At 40.3% G+C, this 15,109-nt stretch overlaps 1 protein-coding gene and 1 long non-coding RNA gene across 2 annotated transcripts in view; one reads left to right on the top strand and one right to left on the bottom strand.

Moving 5' to 3' along the window:
• The window catches only part of LOC310741419, a 355,923-nt gene that overhangs the window by 146,391 nt on the left and 194,423 nt on the right, over positions 1-15,109 (top strand). The window lies entirely within an intron of this gene.
• LOC310741310 (uncharacterized protein) overlaps positions 10,554-15,109 on the bottom strand; it is a 180,113-nt gene continuing 175,557 nt past the window's right edge. Inside the window, exon 37 of the mRNA XM_083568955.1 lies at positions 10,554-11,690. The gene's annotated coding sequence lies outside the window, so the exon portion shown is untranslated. The remainder of the gene's footprint in view (positions 11,691-15,109) is intronic.

Genomic DNA, 15,109 nt, shown 5'->3' with positions numbered 1-15,109 from the left:
AAAAGACTGCAGGCAGGGTGGAGTGGGTGGAGAAGAGTGACAGGAGTGATTTGTGATAGTAGGGTATCTGCAAAAATGAAAGGGAAAGTTTATAGGTCTGTGGTGAAACCTGCGATGTTGTATGGATTAGAGACAGTGGCATTGAGTAAAAGACAGGAGGTGGAGCTGGAGGTAGCGGAGCTGAAGATGTTGAGGTTTTTGTTGGGAGTGACGAGGATGGATAAGATTAGAAATGAGTTTATTAGAGGGACAGCGCATGTAGGATGTTTTGGTGACAAGGTGAGGGAGGCGAGATTGAGATGGTTTGGACATGTGCAGAGGAGGGACATGAATTATATTGTTAGAAGAATGCTAAGGATGGAGCCACCAGGTAGGAGGAAAAGAGGAAGGCCAAGGAGGAGGTTTATGGATGTGGTGAGGGAAGACATGCAGGTAGTTGGTGTAAAAGAGGCAGATGTAGAGGACAGGGTGGTATGGAGACAGATGATCCCCTGTAGCGACCCCTAATGGGAGCAGCCGAAAGAAGAAGAAGAAGAAGACACTGGAAAAAACTGTTTTCTAGCTTAAGCAGTAACGCTATCTTGATGTAGCCTCAGAACCTGGAAACACGGGATATACTGAATAAAACTTAGGATTCGAATCCCAGTCTACTCATTCTAAACAGGCCTTCATGGTTTAAAAAAAAAAAAAAAGAAAGAAACTAGACTTAGCACAGCGTCACTGTGGCTATTCATTAGGCACAGGAAATAAGAATTGTTTTGCACATTAATGATAACAGAATCAAGAAATGAAAAATAGTCAATAGCACTGGCATTAGCCGCCAACCATTCTTTAGCATTTAATGTCCATCTTTAAGAATTTCTCTTTCAAAAAGATAAAATTCTGACAATTTTGAATATCGAGGGAGTAAATGAATGAAAAACAGAAGGAATTAAAACATTTGTTAAAGTATGCTGAAATAAGTAGAACAGTTAAGTAGATAATATCTTTAGAAAATTTTATATTAAATGTAAAACGCACACACACACACAAACCCACACACATCTGTATTACCCAAATCGGTACACAAATGTACACTATTTTATTCAATTTTCCCTTTCATAAAATTTTATTTAATCAATTCAATTTGTGGCACTTTAACTTATCACTCAAATTAATTAATATAATAAAAGTGTATTGCATTAATTAGATTTACATTTACATTTGTGGCATTTAGCTGACGCCCTTGTCCAGAGAAACATACAAAAGTTAAAAGGTAAACTAAAGTTAGCTATTTTTATTATTTAAAAATGAAACAGATTTATTCCAAGCAGGCAATTGTTTAAAAAATTTTTAACTCTTCAAATATCAATTATTATTGTTAATAATAATAAACTATGTTTAAAAACCCAGCAATTTTATGTTCGCATTTCCTGCCCCTAACCGTACCAAAATTATATATATTTTATAACCACTGTAAACATGAAGAAGACGCACTCTGGGTGTGTCTCCGTTCATTCACGTCTGTGCAGCATTAGGCGAAGGTTGTATCTACCGCGATAGCAGCACCTCCAGAAACTCCATGCCTCGATGAAGCTAGAAGCTAGAAGCTAACCCGGTGTTAGGTTATACATTGTTGATAGTTTTCATACTTAAGCTGTGAAAGGAAAATTTTTAAGAGCTCAACACAACAGCTCTTATGATGCAGAAGCCAATTTAGTTTTTGATTCTGAATATATTATTCAGCTTGTTTTGTTATTTATTTCAGAAATCATTGTGATATATTCAGTTTGTGCTGGTCTGACTTAAATAAAATAGTGTTTAAAAATTACATTGTGTTTAAGTCAGTTTTGTGTTTGATTAGACCATAACGCATAAAAGGGCATTAATGGGAACATTAAAGAAGGTTCTTTAAAAAAGTAACTAAAAAGTTAACAGTAACACTACTTTTTGGTGTAAGTAATCAACAAAGTAATTGAGTTACTTTTTGAATGAAGTAACAATAACTGTAACTAGTAACTATTTTTTAGTAACTAGCACAACATTGTGTGTGTGTGTGTATATATATAGCCATTAGGGTTGCACAAGCCAGTGCACTCTTAGTGCCAGTCCCAAGCCCGGATAAATAGAAAGGGTTGCGTTAGGAAGGGCATCCAGCATAAAACATGTGCCGAATCAAATATGTGGATCACGAACCAGAACTTTTTACCGGATTGGTCAAGGTCCGGGTTAATGACGACCGCTACAGTTATTGTTAGGCAACAATTTCCGAATGGAAAGGAAGTAAGGCCTGAAACATTGGAGGGGGAGTTAAACTGTTCTATCTTGTGTGGATGGAAAGAGCAATGGTGTAGGAGTGATGCTGAAAGAAGAGTACAGTAAGAGTGTAGTGGAGGTAAAGAGAGTTTCTGAGAGGTCATTTCAACCATATATAGCTGACGCAGTACACATTAAAAGTAAACAATGTTCCTCCAGAACCCTGGTGCTACATAAACAACATATACATAACAGAAAACACAGGGCTAAGGACTAGTAAGTGTCCTCGCTACATAAAGTGCATCGTGTGCAAGACAGACAGTGCAAAGACAACACAAGACAATGTGTAACGTACAATAAGTTTAATGCTTAACATGTATACAGTGTCCAGTATAGGACAATTGATCAGAAGAAAAGGTGTGACTACTGGAGAGAGAAACCCAGCAAATCAGGAAGCGAACAATCAGCACAAAGCGTTAATCTTCAATCCAGTTTAATTTATAGTAAAACAATGATGTCAGCCTTACCGAATATAATTTGTAATACAAACCCAATTCCCAAAAAGTTGGGACACTAAACAAATTGTGAATAAAAACATAATGCAATGATGTGGAAGTTTCACATTTAAATATTTCATTTAGAATACAACATAGATGACATATCAAATGTTTAAACTGAGAAAATGTAGAATTTTAAGGGAAAAATAAGTTGATTTTAAATTTCATGGCATCAACACATCTCAAAAAAGTTGGGACAAGGCCATGTTTACCACTGTGTGGCATCCCCTCCTCTTTTTTTATAAGTCTGCAAACGTCTGGAGACTGAGGAGACAAGTTGCTCAAGTTTATGAATAGGAATGTTGTCCCATTCTTGTCCAATACAGGCTTCTAGATGCTCAATTGTCTTAGGTCTTATTTGTCGCATCTTCCTCTTTATGATGCACCAAATGTTTTCTATGGGTGAAAGATCTGGACTGCAGGCTGGCCATTTCAGTACCCAGATCCTTCTTCTACGCAACCATGATGTAATTGATGCAGTATGTGGTCTGGCATTGTTATGTTGGAAAATGCAAGGGCTTCCCTGAAAAAGACGGCGTCTGGATTGAGCATATGTTGTTCTAGAACTTGGATCTACCTTTCAGCATTGATGGTGTAAACAAAAAAGCCTATGATCTCTGGAAGCAGGGATCTAAACAAGCCACAGTGAAACAACATTACGAAGCCATTCAACGCAAACATAGTACTACGTCTAACATTGTTAAGAAAATGGATGCATGTGTCACTTTGACTGCAGATGTCTGTGATCTTGTCAGTAAAAGATTAGAGAACATAGAAGAAGTTTTCAATGATCAACTTGAAAAGGAGAGAGTGGGAATAGTACTTAATAAGGATGAGTACGAGTCTGTCTTTGGGAAAACAGATACTGAAACAGTAATCTCAGAGTAAAGGTCAGACCACTCAAATGCCACCTCCTGGTCTTCCAACAAACATGCAGATGCTGAAGCAGACCTAGCTGCCAAAGAAGAACAAGCAAAGGTTATGCAGTTACTACATGCACAACAAGCAAGAGTTGATCAACTGGAGAGCGAATGGAAACTCAAAGAAACACAAATGCTAGCAGAGATCAAGAAAGGTGAAGCTGAAACAAAATCAAAACTTGAGCAGGAAAAAACTAAGTTACAGCAGCTACAAGCAGATGTTGAAGTAAAGGTAGCAGCAGCTCATGTAAGAGCATACAATAATTTTGGTGGCATTAAAGGGAGAGAAACTTATCTTAAGTTTCTGTCTGATTACCAAACCAATGAACCTCCATTCTCGTTAGACCCACAAGCTATACCATTTCTGCCACGTCCTGCATCACCATCTATGTCAGCAACTCAGGAAGAGGTCAATCTGGCCAAGGCAATTGCAAGCTCATTCACTCTGAGCCAATTACCAGTCCCAGACCCAACAAAATTCTCTGGCGATCCTTTAGAGTTTATGGATTGGAAGATATCCTTTAATGCCCTCATTGGCCATAAGGCACTCCCTGCTAATGAAAATTGCTCGATCTTAAGAGTTATCTTGCAGGTAAAGCATGCAAAGCAGTAGAGGGATTCTTCTACCAAAACTCGGAAGAAGCATATAGGAGTGCCTGGACAGTTCTTGAAGATCAGTATGGAAGTTCATTCATGGTACAAAGAGCTTTCCGAGACAAATTGGGAAGTGGTCAAAGATAGCAGCAAATGACCTGATTGCACTGAGAGAGTTCGCTGATTTCCTGCTGCTGCAGCTATACCTTATGTTAAGGGATTGGCAATTTTTAATGACTGCGAAGAAAATCACAAGCTTCTTAAGAATGGGTGGTGCGCAGGTGGAGTTGTATAGTCATGGATAAATTTGATAATTTTGGTGAATATCCATGTTTTGCAGACTTCACAAAGTTCATGGAAAAGGAAGCTCGAGTAGTATGTAATTCAGTAGCCTCTCCTTTCCTAATTAACACCAAACCCACAGATGAGAGGGTGCCAAAGAGAGCCAAAGCACTTATGTAAGAAATCCTACTCCATCGTCACCTAAAAAGCTAAAGCCACCTTGTTTAAGTTGTAAAGATGAAACCCATGGAGTTGCAAGATGTCCAACCTTTGCAGCAAAGACTGCATATGAGAAAAAGGCCTTCATTTATGAGCATCATCTTTGTTTTAGATGCCTAAGAAAGGGGCACAAAACCAAAGAGTGTAAAAGGCGCCACACCTGCAGCACATGTGGTAAACGTCATCCAACCTGTCTACACATGGAGAGAAACTTAAAAACCTGAGCAAACTGCAAGTAAAAATCCCACAACTTCAGGACATGGTGCAAGTGAAGAAACCCACAAGGTTATGACCAGCGTATTGACATGGAACATTTCTGCCACCTCTAGCATTGTCCCTGTTTTTGTGTCATCAACAATGGAACCTCAGAAAGAAATTCTCACATATGCTCTTCTCGACACCCAAAGTGATTCAACCTTCATCTTGGAGGACTTAGCCTCAGAATTAAATGTGAACATGCAGTCAGTACAACTCAAGCTCAGTACTATGACAGCTGTCAACTCAGTGATAGCAAGTAAAACTGTTAGTGGTTTACAAGTTTGGGGACTGAACACAAATGCACATGTCAAACTGCAGCAAGCTTATACACGAGATTTTATTCCAGTAGATAGGTCTCATATCCCTACCAATAGCACAGCACTTCAGTGGTCTCATTTGAGACACCTACAAAATAAGTTACCCTCATTGCAATATTGCGATGTAGGATTGTTAATTGGCTACAACTGTCCATCAGCACTAGCTCCCCTAGAGGTCATCATAGGTTGTGAAACCGAGCCCTTTGCTCAAAGAACTGCACTAGGCTGGAGCATTATAGGAACAGTTAACCCTCTCTTAGATAGACAGGGAAGACAGAGTTTTGTTCATCGAATTGCTGTGAAAGAGATACCTGTGCCAGCTGCTGCTGACGAGCTGAAGATCTTAGAGTCAGATTTCAATGAGAGGAGTTATGAGGAAAAAGTTTGCATCCCAAGAGGACATCTGTTTCATACAAATCCTAAGCGACAAAATAAGACAGAAGGAGAACGAACATTATGAGATGCCACTTCCTTTCAAAGGCAGTAGTCCACCTTCACTTCCGAACAATAAAAGGCTAGCCACTGTTTGGCTGCAACATCTGAAGAAAAGGTTAAAAGGCTAACAGACAGTATTATGACCATTACATGACCTTCATGGATGAAATAATCAAAAGGGGTGATGCTGAGCTAGCACCTCCAGCATCCGAAGGAGACACTTTTTGGTACATCCCACATCATGGAGTGTACCATCCAAGGAAGCCAGATAAGCTAAGAGTAGTCTTTGATTGCTCAGCTAAGTTCTGTGGAATCTCTCTAAACCTAATCACCCTACTGGCTTTGTTAGCCTTAGAGGAGCTTTTTAGCCAACTTTGCTGTGACCAGGGGGAGCCAAGAATGAGCTTAAGGAAGCCCTTAAACAATGTGACACAAAGGCATTGGATACCTTTCTGGCAGATAAGCAGTGTGAGTTTATTTTCAATGCTCCTTCTTCAAGTCATGCGGGTGGCATTTGGGAGCGTCAGATTCGGTCCATTTGGAGTGTGTTGAATGTTACAATTGCACGGTGTCAAGGAACACTAGATGAGGCCTCTCTCAGAACAGTATTTTACGAAGCAATGGCTATAATAAACAGCCGTCCATTGCATGTCGATGTAATCAATTATCCCATGTCACTAGAGCCCTTGACAATTTGAAAGTGGATGACATAGTCATCATCAAAGAAGACTTACTTCCTAGAAACGAGTGGCATCTTGGAAGAGTGGTTGAGACCACAGAAGGAATTGATGGTTTAGTCCGGCGATTGAAAGTACAAGTTGCAGAGCGCAAGATGTCAGGGAAAAATTCCCATCACTCCAAGCCCTCCGCCATTAAACGACTAATCCAAAGGTTGGTTCTTTTAATAGAAAGTAAATAATTGGTTATCAACTTAAAGTACACTTGCATCAGACATGTTAGTCTAATTGCTTTACAAGGGTGATATCTGCCTCCTATATATGAAGCCTACTTTACATGTAGCCACTTGGTAGAAAGAAGAAATCATGCATGATTCTCTGTTTGTTTTTTATCATAACATGATTTGGTGGGAGTGTAAGTGGCCTTGGGTTTTCGTTTGTTTGAACCGTTGTTCATGTTGCAGGGTTGTGTGTAGGCGGAACCTGTGTTCGGGATGAGATTATTCGGAGGAATTTTTCTATGATGCGCATGTTCACAACATGTGTCTTTTTGCTTAGCTGTTGGTTTTTGTCTCTACATGTGTTGTTATCGGTAGCGTGGATTCTATTTTTTTGTAATCCTTTATTTTTGAACACTGGTACTGGAATGTCGGAGTGTAGCAGAGTTTGTAATGTTTTGCACCCTTGGTAAAGCGGAGCGAAGTATATTTTTTTGTTTTAATGTGAACTCTGGCTATGATAGCTTATAGCTTATAACTCTTAAGTTTATGATTTTTAATGAGTGTATGTCATTTGTTTACATTTTGATTATATGTGTATTTTTCTTTTTTTAATTTAAGTTTCACAGTGTTGAACGGTGATCGGTGGATGGTTCATGTTGAAGAGTACGACTCGTGAACTGAAGACGTGTCACAATAAATTATCTACACCTGTATAGAGACTCTCTGTTCATTTATCGATGCCAAGGGCTGCTACAGATGGTGCTTTTCCAGATGTGTAAGCTGCCTATGCCACACGCACTCATGCAACCCCATACCATCAGAGAAGCAGGCTTCTCTGATGGTATGGGGTTGCATACCATCAGTGAAGCAGGCTTCTGAACTGAGTGCTGAAAACTATGTGGGTTGTCCTTATCCTCAAATACTGCATTCAATAACAATCATTAATATAACAACAAAGTTGTAAATTCTTCCTTTAGGTTACAGATATATCACTTTCTCTTTTGAAAGGGTTAATAGTCTGTCAAAATTAATAAATGTGCGTGAGTTTCAGTTCAGTTCTGTGTTAAGAAGCCTGATGGCTTGAGGGAAGAAACTGTTGCAGAGTCTGGATTTGACGGCCCGAATGCTTCGGAACCGCTTCCCTGATGGCAGGAGGGTGAAGAGTGTGTGTGGGGGTGTGTGGGGTTGTCCACAATGCTGTTGGCTTTGCGGATGCAGCATGTGGTGTTAATGTCCATGATAGAGGGGAGAGAGACTCCGATGATCTTCTTAGCTGTCCTCACTATCGTCTGTAGGGTCTTGCGATCCAAGTCCGTGCAGTTCCAAAACCAGGCAGTGATGCAGCTGCTCAGATGCTCTTAATGGTCCCTTTGTAGAACGTGGTCAGGATAGGGGGAGGGAGATGAGCTTTCCTCAGCCTTCTCAGGAAGTAGAGCTGAGCTTGCTTGGTGATGGAGCTGGTGTTGAGTGACCAGGTGAGGTTATCCACCAGATAAACACCAAGGAATTTTTTGCTCTTGAGGATCTCCACAGAGGATCCATTGATGTTCAGTGGAGAATGGTCACTCTGTGCTCTCCTAAAGTCAGAAACCATCTCTTATATTTTGTCAACTTTTAGAGACAGGTTGTTCACTCCACAACGGGCTGTTAACCGTTTCACCTCCTCTCTGTATGCTGACTTACTGTTTGCTGATGAGACCCACCACGGTCGTGTCATCGGCGAACTTGATGATGTGATTCGAGCTGTGCATTGCTACACAGTCGTAAGTCAGTAGAGTGAACAGCAGTGGACTGAGCACACAGCCCTGAGGTGCCTCAGTGCTCAGTGTGTTGGTGCTGGAGATGCTGTTTCTGATCCAGACTGACTGAGGTCTTTCAGTCAGAAAGTCCAGGATCCAGTTACAGAGGGAGGTGTTCAGGCCCCCTCCTGAAGGTGATGGGTAGGTATGGTCATAGGGAGAGGAATGTGGACGGGCAGATGGTTGTAGAATTTGCTAAAAGGATGGAAATGGCACTGGTGAACACTTATTTTAAGAAGAAGGAGGATCATAGGGGGACGTATAAGAGTGGAGGAAGGTGCACACAGGTGGACCTGTGTATGACTCTATGTAGGAGATGCAACCTAAAGGAGATTGGAGACAGTAAGGTGTTGGCAGGGGACAGTGTAGCTAAACAGCATCGGATGGTGGTCTGTAGGATGGTTTTGGAGGGGAAGAAAAAGAGAAGGAGAGTGAAGACTGAAAGAAATATAAGATGGTGGAAAATGAAGGCAGAAGACTGTAGTGTGAGATTCAGGGAAGAGGTCAGACAGGGGCTCAGTGGTGGTGAAGAGGTGCTGGATAATTGGGCAACTAATGCAGAAGTGATACGGGAGACAGCTAGGAAGGTACTTGGTGTAAGATCTGCAAATAGAAAGGAAGACAAAGAGACGTAGTGGTGGAATGAGGAAGTACAGGAAAGCATAAGAAGAAAGAGGTTGACAAAACAGAATTGGGATTGGCAGAAAGATGAGAAAAGAAGGCAGGAGTACAAGAAGATGTGGCAGCAGGTGAAGAGAGGTGTGGCGAATGCCAAGGAAGAGCACTACAGATGCAATATTTGCTTTAAGAATATTGATAGAGAAGGTCAGAAGGAGTTGCATTGTGTTTTGTGGATTTGGAGAAAGTGTACAACAAAGTGCAGAGAGAGGAGTTGTGGTATTGTATGAGGAAGTCAGGTGTGTCAGAGAAGTATGTGAGGGTGGTGCAGGACATGTATGAGGACAGCAGTGAAGTGTGCAGTAGGAGCAACAGACTGGTTCAAGGTGGAGGTTGGACTGCATCAAGGATCGGCTCTGAGCCCTTTCCTGTTTGCAGTGGTGACAGACAGGTTGACGGATGAAGTCAGACAAGAGTCTCCATGGACTATAATGTTTGCAGATGATTTCGTGTTTTGTGGTGAGAGTAGGGAGCAGGTGGAGAAGAGCCTGGAGAGGTGGAAGCAGAGGTGGCAAAAGTACACACATCCTTTACTTAAGTAGAAGTACAGATACTCATGTTTTAAAATACTCGGGTAAAAGTTGAAGTACTGATTATACTTTTATTACTCAAGTTAAAGTAAATGTGCATAAATGTGCTTGGCTCTGACATGTACTTAAGTAAAAAGTAGTTATTACTTCTACCTGTTTTAGTGTCACACTGGTATCTGGACCTCACATCATATTAATGATAGATAGATAGATAGATAGATAGATAGATAGATAGATAGATAGATAGATAGATAGATAGATAGATAGATAGATAGATAGATAGATCTTTATTGTCATTGCATTGTACAGGTACACAGCAATGAAATGCAGTTTGGCATCTACTAGAATTGCAAAAAGTAGCAATCGTGCAAATAGTAAAGATAAATAAAGCGGGGAAAATAAGTATGACACAACAGCATTTTTATGAGTAAGGGGATTTCTAAGTGGGCTATTGACACAAAATTTCCACCAGATGTAGCCATCAAGCCAAATATTGAATTCATACAAAGAAATCAGAACATTTAAGTATACAAGTTGAGTCATAATAAATAAAGTGAAATGACACAGGGAATAAGTATTAAACACACTTTATTTAATACTTTGTAGAAAAGCATTACAGCTTCTAGACGCCTCTTGTATGGATAGACCAGTCGTCTGCATTGCTCAGGAGTGATTCTGGCCCATTATTCCACACAAATGGTCTTTAAATCTTGAAGGTTCCTTGGGCCTCTTTTATGAACTTTGATCTTCAGTTCTCTCCATAGATTTTCTATGGGATTTAGGTCAGGTGATTGACTGGGCCATTCAAGCAACTTGATTTTCTTTCTTTGAAACCACTTCATTGTTTCCTTGGCCTTGTGTTTGGGATCATTGTCTTGCTGAAATGTCCACCCTCTTTTCATTTTCAGCTTTCTGGTAGTTGGCAGCAGATTTTTATCCAGAATGTCCCGGTACATTTCTCCATTCATCCTGCCTTCAATAATATTAAGTCTGCCAGTACCCCTTTTTGAAAAGCAGCCGCAAACCATGATGCTTCCACCCCCAAACTTAACTGTTGGTATTGTGTTCTTGGGGTGGTGGGCAGTGCCATTTCTTCTCCAAACATGGTGTGTAGAATGACTGCCAAAAAGTTCAATTTTGCTTTCATCTGACCATACTATAGTCTCCCAATAATCCACTGGCTTCTCCAAATGCTCTTTTGCAAACTTTAACCGAGCCTCAACATGCTTTTTGTTCAGCAATGGAGTCTTGCATGGTGAGCGTGCATGGATGCCATGCCGGTTCTGTGCATTGCTTATAGTTTTCTTTGAAACAACAGTACCTGCTGATGCAAGGTCTTCCTGAAGTTCTGCTCGAGTGGTTCTTGGCGAACTCTCCTGATTATTATTTGGACTCCTCGGACAGGGATCTTACGTGGAGCACCTGATCGTGGCCGGTTTATGGTGAACTGATGCTCTTTCCATTTCCGGATAATGGCCCCCCACAGTGCTCACAGGAACATTTAGCATTCTGGAAATACGCCTATAACCATTCCCATCAAAATGCTTTTCAACGATAAGATTACGAAGATCTTGAGAGAGTTCTTTGCTTTTACCAATCATGAAGTCTTTCCTGTGTGCCTCCTGGGTAATGAGAAGCCTTTATAGGCCATCAATTAGGACTAAAGCAGCTGATATCAATTAGTACTGATAGGGGGCAGGGTTTCTCTCTCAATACTGACAGATTTCAGGTGATTTTCTGGCTTTCTAGGCCATTTTGCACCTTGTTATCTTCATGTGTTCAATACTTATTCCCTGTGTCATTTCACTTCATTATGACTCAACTTGTATACTTAAAAGTTCAGATTTCTTTGTATGAATTCAATATTTGGCTTGATGGCTAAATCTGGTAGAAATTTTGTGTCAATAGCCCACTTAGAAATCCCCTTACTGATAAAAATGCTGATGTGTCAAATACTTATTTTTCCCGCTGTATATACACAGGGTCACACATCACCACCAAAAGCACAACACAACAATTGTAGGATTAACCCAATTCTGAAAAACGAATACATAACATTTCCTCCCAACTTAAATCAAAGGTGACCATACACAACAAAGAACCATTTCTGTTCTTGAATTCAACCATGACCACCGTCTAACACCGTAACCAAATCTTACTCAAGCTTATTCGGCATTAATCTATCTTTAACAATATATACATTAGGATGCTTGATAACGATCAGGTGTGTAAGAAAAAATTATGAGGACAACAAATATCATAATGATGAAGAAGTTTATAACAGCGTAGCAGTGACAAAATATATGAAGCACTTTGGGTTCATCAGAGTCAGAAAGAACCCAAAGCAACTTTGCCCAGATATTTTATATTGTTCTTCCTTTTAAAGTGTAGACAGGATATAGCTTGTAAATGTCAAATAAATGTAGGAAATGAGTAAAGGAACACATGGCTGGGTGATCGAGGCATAGGTCACTGTTGTTTACACCTTTGCTGGTGCCAGCCCCTCAGCAGGTCAGGATAGGGTATTGTTTAAATGATAATCATGGTCTCAGACACCTTTTGGTTAGAGAAGGTCCTCGATGGCTTGCTGCCTCTCCCAGACTGATTCAATTAAGACTATGATTAGAATTGATACAACTGAATATCTATGTCAAACTACATAACTACTTTTGTAAAATTTAAGCCGTTTTGCAGATAAGCATAATTTGATATAGCATGGGGTGGAATCTGGATTGAGGCAGTCTGTAATTCTTACCGGTGGTCTACTGAGACGAGTCGATGTTGTATGGTTTAGAGAGGTTTAGCAGAGCTGAAGATGTTAACGTTTTCGTTGGGAGTGCTGAGGATGGACAGGATTAGAAACGAGTTTATTAGAGGGACAGCGCATGTAGACAAGAAGACAAGGTGAGGGAGGCTCGATTGAGATGGTTTGAACATGTGTAGAGGAGGGACATGGGGTATATCGGTAGGAGAAGGCTGAGGATGGAGCCACCAGAAGGGAGAAAAAGAGGAAGGCTAAAGAAGAGGTTTATGGATGTGGTGAGGGAAGACATGCAGGTGGTTAGGTTAAAAAGGCAGATGTACAGGACAGGGGGGTATGGAGAAGGATGATCCGCTGTGGCGACCCGTAATGGGAGAAGCCGAAAGAAGAACAAGATGAGTGGATTAAGGAAAAATTTTGTGACAAGTCATCTTTCATTTAATGAGCTTTCCTCTCACACCACCATGAAGCACAAATTTTTTTTGTACACAATGTATCAATCTGATAGAGGGATATTATATATTATTATTTTATTTTGTATTTTTTACTGACCCTGTGAACTTTTACTATAGAATAGCCAAAATGTCAGCTTTTTGTAATAACTACATTTCTATATTTGATGAGTACCTTCTACTGGCATTCCGTTGAGAAGAACAATACTAATAGTGAAATAGTAAATACTGTATTTTCCGGACTATAAGCCGCTACTTTTTTCCCCACGCTTTAGACCTTGCGGCTTAAACAACGAAGCGGCTAATTTATAGATTTTTCCAGGGTTTTTCCCGGTTTCACAAACTTCAAGCCAAAAACTGAACCCCATAACATTAGACTAATGAAATTCTTTATATTGAATCAGATGCGCTTCCACTGAATCGGGCCACACCACATCCTAAATATGGATGAGGTTCCTCTGACATTTTACCTGCCTCTCACTCGGACTGTCAACAGGAAATGCGAAGCATTCGTCACGCTGAAAACAACCAGGCATGAAAAAACACACTTCACCTGTGTTCTGAGCTGCACGGCATCGGGAGAAAAGCTTCACCGATGGTGATTTTTAAACGCACAACGATGCCAAAAGAAAAACTCTCAAGAGAAATTGTTGTGAAAGGAAGGAGGAAGACAGTGACCAATGACTTTCTTGGTAGGCTACTGTTTAGATACATTGAAAACCCTAATAAGTACAATGAACTCAACCTATTGAGTAAACTCGTTCCCTCAATTGAATTGAGTAATGAATTTTCCAAAACTTTATTGAAGTTCACTTAAATTGGTGCTCATGTAGACTGTACTTAAATTGTTAAGTTCATTTAATTTGGTGTTTTATAATTTGCACTTAAACTATTAAGTTCACTTACTTACATATTTAAATCAACTTAAAAATTAAACTGAAATTGCAAATAATTATAAATTGAATTGACTAATATCATTGTGGGGGAGTGGTGGCTCCAGCGGTTAAGGCGCTGGGTTGCCGATCGGAAGGTCTGGGGTTCAAGCCCCGGTATTGCCAAGCTGCCACTCTTGGGCCCTTGAGCAAGGCCCTTAACCCTCTATGCTCCGGGGGTCCCTTACGAGGGAAATATCAAGGTCCGTGACGTGGGGCCGCCTTCCCGTGGGCTCACCACCTGCAGGAGGGACCGTAAGGGACGGTGCTGTGAAGATTGGGCAGCAGTCGAAGGCGGGGGCCTGCTTAGACTGCTGCCCCCGCGACCCGAATTACGGATAAGCGGGAGAAAATGAATGAATGAATGAATAATATCATTGTTCTTTTGACTGTTAAAGCTTTATTCAGTCCAAAAAACACATCATATTGAACATCATATTGAATGTATTTATTGTGCAAAATTGTTTAAACATTAAAACATTAAAATTTCAATAAATGAAACAGAACTGGTCACAGCCACACTGTACAAAAATGTACAGATAAATTATATAAATTACATTTAAGTTTAAATTTCAAAAACATACTGTATCAGAAAACACCTAGGTCACAGCCACAGTCTACAACACTGTACAGGTGGTAGCAATATCCCACATTAACTGCTGCACAACATCACTGCTAGAACTTTTTGCACTTAAACAACTAAACATTTTTTATTAACAAAAAAGCTGGTTTGCCAAAGACTGTACTTTGGGCTTGAGGGCATTCTGTCCCATTGACATCAGTATACGCTGTATGAAATCAAATGTGTTTGCGAGTGATTTGGGGTGATTCAGGTCTAATGCATAAATGAGACCAAAGAGAAGACACATTGCTTGTGTGAGGTCCGGCATCTTGTCTATAACCACTTAATCTTCAAGTATTATGCCAATCGAGGAATTCAAATGCAAGGAGTTGGGGGGCTGAAGATCGGTGTGCTCGAATAAGATCCCCACTGGCACATCAAGGATCCAATTGCGATGATCAGACACCTAGTGAAGACACAAGAATAAATCTATATTGTGATCATGCATTTATTGTAGAACATCAATGCATATTTAGCAGAATTCACACTATGATTCTTACTTCTGTGTAAATTAAAAGTTGCATAAACACTGCTCTGAACCTGCAATCTTTGTATGGGCACTGTATCTTTTAATCTACTCTTAAATGTCTACTACGCAAGTGTTTCAGAAAATCTGCTTC

This window comes from Silurus aristotelis, assembly GCF_946808225.1.
Source record: "Silurus aristotelis genome assembly, chromosome: 18".
In the NCBI taxonomy this organism is placed as follows: domain Eukaryota; kingdom Metazoa; phylum Chordata; class Actinopteri; order Siluriformes; family Siluridae; genus Silurus; species Silurus aristotelis.
The sequence above is the reverse complement of the archived record's forward strand: the minus strand, read 5'-3'. Positions and strand labels throughout refer to the sequence as shown.